Source organism: Paramisgurnus dabryanus, chromosome 13 (assembly GCF_030506205.2).
Source record: "Paramisgurnus dabryanus chromosome 13, PD_genome_1.1, whole genome shotgun sequence".
NCBI classification, from domain to species: Eukaryota; Metazoa; Chordata; class Actinopteri; order Cypriniformes; family Cobitidae; genus Paramisgurnus; species Paramisgurnus dabryanus.
The window spans coordinates 36,227,121-36,234,898 of NC_133349.1; positions in this window are offsets into that span (position 1 = coordinate 36,227,121).

Here is a 7,778-nt window from a genome sequence, read left to right on the forward strand (position 1 = left end):
AAAATAACTATTGCGAGTTAAGAACCTTTACTAGACAAATTATGCGAATGCTTTGTTGAAGAGAAAAGTTTTAAGTCTAGATTTAAAATGATCGACTGTGTCTGATTCTCGGACATCGGTTGGTAAATCATTCCAGAGCTTAGGGGCTAAGTAGGAAAAGGAACTTCCACTTTTAGACACTTTTGATAGTCTAGGGATAATCAATAGACCAGAATTTTGCGACCGTAGTGTGCGTGATGGATTGTATTCTGATAGTAATTCTCTAAGATATGAGGGTGCTAAGCCATTTAAAGCTTTGTAGGTGATTAGTAATATTTTAAATTGTATTACAACTGGTAGCCAGTGTAAAGATGCCAGAATTGGGCTTATGTGGTCATACTTCTTAGATCGAGTAAGTACCCTTGCAGAAGCGTTTTGAACTAGCTGAAGCTTGTTGACCTGATTTGAATGGCATCCCCCGAGTAGCGAGTTACAATAGTCTATTCTAGAGGTCATAAAAGCATGAATAAGCTTCTCTGCATCAGATGTAGACAGTATATGGCGTATTTTTGAGATATTTCTAAGATGGAAGAATGCTGTGCGGCAGACGTTGGCGATATGACTATCAAAGGATAAGTTGCTGTCGAACATCACACCTAAGTTCCTAACCGTGGAAGATGGCACCACAGTACAGCCATCTATTTATGGCAAGCCATTTTAACTTTTATTCATTGTGTTCTTGATATCAACAATTCAATTTTCACTAGTTAAAATTGTAATTCTTGATATCAGATATTACATTTCTACTAGTATCAATGGCAATTCTTGATATCAGCAATTTAATTCTTGATATCAACAATTCAATTCTTGATATCAACAATTCAATTCTTGATATCAACAATTCAATTCTTGATATCAACAATTAAGTTATTGATATCTGTAATTGTATTTTCACTAGTGAAATGTCACCATAGGTTGCCATTCAAATTCAATTGTTGATATCAAGAATTACATTTTCACTAGTAACAATGTTAATTCTTGATATCAAGAATTCGATTCTTGATATCAAGAATTGAATTGTTGATATCAAGAATTGAATTGTTGATATCAAGAATTGAATTGTTGATATCAAGAATTACATTACCACTAGTAACAATGTTAATTCTTGATATCAACAATTCGATTCTTGATATCAAGAATTCAATTCTTGATATCAACAATCGAGTTCTTGATATCAAGAATTCAATTGTTACTAGTTAAAATGTTGAGTCTTGATATCAATAATTCGATTGTCACTTGTGACAATTTTAATTTCTGATATCATGAATGGGATTGTTACTAGTAAGAAAGCCATTTTAGATATCTGAAATGATATTGATATCAGAAATACAATTTCAGATAACAGAAATTATGGCAAGCCGTTTTAACTTTTATTCGTTGTGTTCTTGATATCAACAATTCAGTTTTCACTAGTTAAAATTTTCATTATTGACATCAGAAATTACATTTCTACTAGTAACAATGGCAATTCTTGGTATCAACAATTACATTTCCACCAGTAACAATGGTAATTCTTCATATCAACAATTTAATTCCCACTAGTAACAATGTTAATTCTTGATATCAGCAATTTAATTATTGATATCAACAATTACATTTCCACTAGTAACAATGTTAATTCTTGATATCAGCAATTTAATTCTTGATATCAACAATTCAATTCTTGATATCAACAATCGAGTTCTTGATATCAAGGATTCAATTGTTACTAGTTAAAATGTTAATTCTTGATATCAATAATTTGATTGTCACTAGTAACAATGTTAATTTCTGTTATCTGAAATTGTATTTCTGATATCAATATCATTTCAGATATCTAAAATAGTAAAAAAAAAATAGTAACAATCCCATTCATGATATCAGAAATTAAAATTGTCACTAGTGACAATCGAATTATTGATATCAAGACTCAACATTTAAACTAGTAACAATTGAATTCTTGATATCAAGAACTCGATTGTTGATATCAAGAATTTAATTCTTGATATCAAGAATCGAATTGTTGATATCAAGAATTAACATTGTTACTAGTGGTAATGTAATTCTTGATATCAACAATTCAATTCTTGATATCAACAATTGAATTCTTGATATCAAGAATCGAATTGTTGATATCAAGAATTAACATTGTTACTAGTGAAAATGTAATTCTTGATATCAACAATTGAATTTGAATGGCAACCTATGGTGACATTTCACTAGTGAAAATACAATTACAGATATCAATAACTTAATTGTTGATATCAAGAATTGAATTGTTGATATCAAGAATTGAATTGTTGATATCAAGAATTGAATTGTTGATATCAATAATTGAATTGTTGATATCAATAATTAAATTGCTGATATCAAGAATAAACATTGTTACTAGTGGAAATATAATTGTTGATATCAAGAATTAACATTGTTACTAGTGACAATCGAATTATTGATATCAAGAATTAACATTTTAACTAGTAACAATTGAATTCTTGATATCAAGAACCCGATTGTTGATATCAAGAATTTAATTCTTGATATCAAGAATTTAATTATTGATATCAACAATTAACATTGTTACTAGTGGAAATGTAATTCTTAATATCAAGAATTGAATTTGAATGGCAGCCTATGGTGATATTTCACTTGTGAAAATACAATTACATATATCAAGAATTGAATTGTTGATATCAAGAATTGAATTGTTGATATGAAGAATTAAATTGTTGATATGAAGAATTACCATTGTTACTAGTGGAAATGTAATTGTTGATACCAAGAATTGCCATTGTTACTAGTAGAAATGTAATTTCTGATGTCAATAATGAAAATTTTAACTAGTGAAAACTGAATTGTTGATATCAAGAACACAACGAATAAAAGTTAAAACGGCTTGCCATAATATGCTTGCCATAATCTATGTGCAATTTGTAATCTGACATATTATGTTTGTAGCGATTTGGTTCAATAATAAGTATCTCTGTCTTATTGGAGTTGAGCTTAAGAAAGTTATGTGCCATCCAGTCACTAACATCGCTAATGCAGTCTTTTAGCTTAGAAAACGTGTGTGTTTCGCTGGGATGCGAGGAGATGTAAAGTTGGGTATCATCAGCATAGCAGTGAAAACTTATGTTATGTTTCCTGATAATGTCTCCTAGGGGTAACATGTATAACGAGAACAGGATAGGACCTAAAACTGATCCCTGCGGTACACCGTATTTAACCAGGGAGTGATATGACTCTTCCTCATTTACATAAACAAAGTGATAGCGATTGGTTAGATATGACCTACACCAGGCTAGCGCCTGACCACTGATACCAACATAGTTTTCTAGTCTATTGAGTAAGATTGTGTGATCTATTGTGTCAAAGGCTGGACTAAGGTTTAGTAATATAAGAATTGAGATTTCACCACGATCGGATGTTAATAGGAGGTCATTTGTAACTCTTAGCAACGCTGTCTCTGTGCTATGGTGGGGCATGAATCCTGATTGGAACTTTTCATGTTCCATCGTTGTTATTCCACAGTTTTAATGAATTTGCTATTATATGTAGAAAAATATTAATAATATGATATTTTCAATGGGTAGTCAATGTCACATAAAGTAGTTGGACAGAAAAAAATAATATTACTGCTCTATGTGTAATTGCATAGCAAGCTACATAATAATATTGTCATGGTTAGTCCGTGTCATGTTTTGTGTCTGTTCTGATTCTTATCACCTGGACACTTACTCATTGATTGCCTGTCTTGTTTCACCTGTTGTCAGTTAGTGTGTGTGTGTGTGTGTGTGTGTGTGTGTGTGTGTGTGTGTGCGTGCGTGCGTGCGTGTGTGTGCGTTTGTATATATAATAATATACCCTTGTCTCTGCCATACTCACTGCCGGATCATTGTTGCTGATTCCATGTTTTTACCTGTTCTCTGTTTGAGTGTTCCTGTGTTACCCTCCATCCCGTGGTTTTACTCCTCCTGTTTTGTTTCATGTTTTTTAAATAAATGTTATCATTTTAAGGGAACTCTGCACTTGCGTCCTAACTCCTGTTACCAGTCATGACAGATATTAGATATACTTCATTAAATACATCATTATATATAGCAGCATACATACTTTTATCCTTTGTAAGTTTCTCCTAATCTTTCCTCTTTTCCTTACCTGGGCACTTTACTGTTTTTTTTTCTTATCAGTAGTTTAATATTGCATTACATATACCGCTCTGCCTCCCTATGCGGTGTCTCCATTAGAAGTTTTGACTTGATGTAAACTAACCCCGCTGCAGCTCCTCTCTGAGTAACAGTTCCAGCCAGAAGTATCAAATCTTCTCTGAACACACACTACAAAGTCCCAACCAGATTAACTGATTGTGGTGTTCTTAGTTAACCACAAGGTGGCAGTGTAATGTTTTGGTATGAAGGTGTTGCTGAGGAGTAGAAGAAGTGTGTGTATTTCATGTGACATGTGCTGATATTCAGTTATGTTTTAGAGCAATAAAAGAAAAAACGTGAAGAGTGTATTCTGGTAGTGCGTAATACTACAATACACAACAACAAATTGGCGACGATGGTTTCCGTGTCTATGCCTGCACCTTTTCTGCCATGCAGCGGGGAGCCTGCGATTCCTGTTGCTACTTGGGGGAAAATGTTCGAGAATTACTTGCTTGCTATTAATGCTACAGGAGAGGCATGGCCAGACGCTAGAAAACGTGCTATTCTACTACACAGCTTGGGTACTGAAGGCCAGAGGCTGTTTTACACGTTGCCTGATACTGGAACTACATATGCAGAAGCAATGACAGCGTTGGAGGGCCATTTTGTTCCGAAGTTGTGGTTGCTCGACATCGCTTTCGCCGGCGTTCTCAACGTGCTGATGAGACAATTTCACATTTCCTGTCCGCTTTGTGAGAATTATATTTGTCATGTGCTTATGGTGACATGGAGAGTGAAATGCTGCGTGATCAGCTGGTCGAACAATCATTTGCTCCAGCAGTGCAAGACAGACTACTGCTGGAACCATCACTGACCCAGGACACCACTGTTGTTATTGCGTGTCAGGTGGAACAAGCGCTCTCGAATTCAAACATGCTCATGGCACCAAGTGCAGTCCGGCCGTGGCTTCTAAACTCTTTCGTCGGACGAAGCGTGCTGCACATTCTAACGGAGCAAAATCTGTGGCTGATACTACACAGCGGGTGAATCGCACATGTTACCGTTGCGGAGCTACAAACACCTGGCTAACGCTGCCGATTGCCCAGCCGCTCAATCTAAATGCCGTACTTGTGGTAAGACGGACATTTTTCTAAAGTTTGCCGTTCTTCTAAGGATGTTCGGGAAGTGGTCCCTGATGTAGTTGTGCTTTTGACTGATACTGTGAATACGTCTGCAGACAAACTTTTATGCAATGTTCATGTTAAAACGAATTAGTAGTGGACATGGGTTCTTCAGTGTCAATTCTGCCTGTAGCTGTGTACAAACGACACTTCTCAGATTATTCACTTACAGTTCATAAAGTGAAACTGGTCACGTAATTGAAAGAAGATATTCCAGTACTGGGATGTTTACATGCGGACGTCTCATTGAAAGAAAAAGTAACCACCGCTTGTTTTTATGTTGTGAAAGGTGGCTCTGCTTTGATGGGCATGGACTTAATTTGAGCCCTGAACTGTTCTTTTCACTTTGGTACTGCTACTGCACCTGACGAATTACGTGCAGTCGTTGCTGAAACTATTTCTGCTCCAGATGCTAATGTGGGGTGCGTGAAAGGCTTTGTTCATAAGCATACAGTCAAACCTGATGCTACTCCAGTTCAACAGAAGCTTAGTCGATTCCCATTTTCTGTCAGACAAACTGTGTCTGCAGAACTGGACTCATTGCTGCAAAAGGGCATAATTGAGGAAATCGATTCTTCCCCATGGATATCTCCCATTGTTGTCACCACTAAGAATGGAGGGAAAATACGCCTCTGTGTTGATCTGTGTGAGCCAAATAAGGCACTGATTGTTGACATTATTTGTATAATAAATATATGTTATTGGTAACTTGCGTCTGCATCCTCTTACCTGTTCTACGTAACGTGACAGAATGCTAACTCCCAGGGTGATGGGGATAAATTTACCCCCCCCCCAAAGTGATCAGTGCTTCTACACTAGTGGCAAGACGGATCACAAAACTTATCATGGATCCGTGGTTTGATTAAAGTCAATTTACTTTTAAAATGCGCTACTTTGGTTGGCTCTGATACAGCTGCCACGCAGCCTCTCTGTATTCACCACTCTGCAGACTTGCTCAATGTCCCGCCCATGGCACTATCTGATTGGTTACACACCCAGTTACAACTCACGAGTAATAGCCTATCAACACTTGCGAGATGGTTGTGGTCGTTTTAAAACGAAGGAAGGCAGCATGTTCAGCAGCATATTATTCAGCATATTAATAAAGCGGGAATAAACATCACAATCTGATTATCTGTTTATGATGACAAGGAGAGTAAGTGTCCCAGTCACACCACGGAGAATGGCAATGAGACGTTTAGCGAGGCGCGGGCGCGTCCTAACGTGACTAACGTAATGCATCCGTATATCATTTCACTGTAGCACAGTATCGCAGTGTAACTTAAAGTTAACGTTATTACTTTAAAAGCAGCAGTAAAACTGTTTCTACTGTAATGGTTTAACTTTGCAATCAATCCGTTGTTCAGCAAAGGCTAGTCTAGAGAAGTAGCCTATTAACCGAAGTAAAGTGCTGTAATGTGAACTAATGCGATAGAACAATAAAATCCGAAATGGACCACCCACTGTCATCGCTAGCCTTCTGATACAAATAGTTTTGCCATTCATAAATAAGTATTTTGACATGAGTGGCAATGGCATTATCCATGGTACTGGGCGGGGGATTTAATTCTTGAGTGTTTTCTCGTTGTGCATGATCACAGTTCATATGTGTGCGGAAAGATATTAGAGTAAAAATATTGTGTTAGGCTGCTTCATGAGTTAAAAAGAAAAAAAGATTTTACAATTCCTGCTAATGCAGTGATGAAGTTCATGTTCTCATGATTTATTTTTATGAATTAAAATGTTTTGAAATGTGCTGTGGACAGAGACGCAGTCATTTTTTTCTCTTTCGCGCAGGTTATGTTTTGAAAGACGATGTCCTGTAGCTCAGGCACGGCCCCACTTTTCAACAGGCACACCTTTTATACACCAAAACATTTTAAAAAGCTGGTTATATCTGTCATGACTACTGGGTGATCGATGGCTGTGTGATCTGTGTGTGTGTGTTGTTTACCTGTGGTGCCGGTTCCTCGTGTGTTCACTAACTCCGCCCCCTTGTTTCGGTAATTGTTCACCGGTGGTGTCTCGTTTACGTTTTCCTTTATATTGCACGTAGTCCTGTCCTTTGTTGCACGCTCATTGTTTTATCACAGTCCTGCTGCCCTGCCTTGTCTTGTCAGTCGCTCTCTGTCTTCTCCTCTGTTACCCCAGGTTTGGTTTCGGCGTTCGGGGACCCGTCTTCACCCGGACCGCTCGCTTGTGGAGTGTTGGATTATTGACTTTGTTTGTCTCTCGATGCAGCTGGTTCGCTTCGTTTCTAAGCGGTATACCAGCTGTCTCTCTCTCTCTCTCCGGTTTGCATCATCACCCGTGAGTGGAGTACACCCATTTCACCTTTGTGGATTATATTGACTCTAACGACTGTTGTTTCTCGGAACCGCTGGTTCGCTTCGTTTTTTAGGCGGTGACCAGTGGTTTCCGGGTGGTCCTTCTG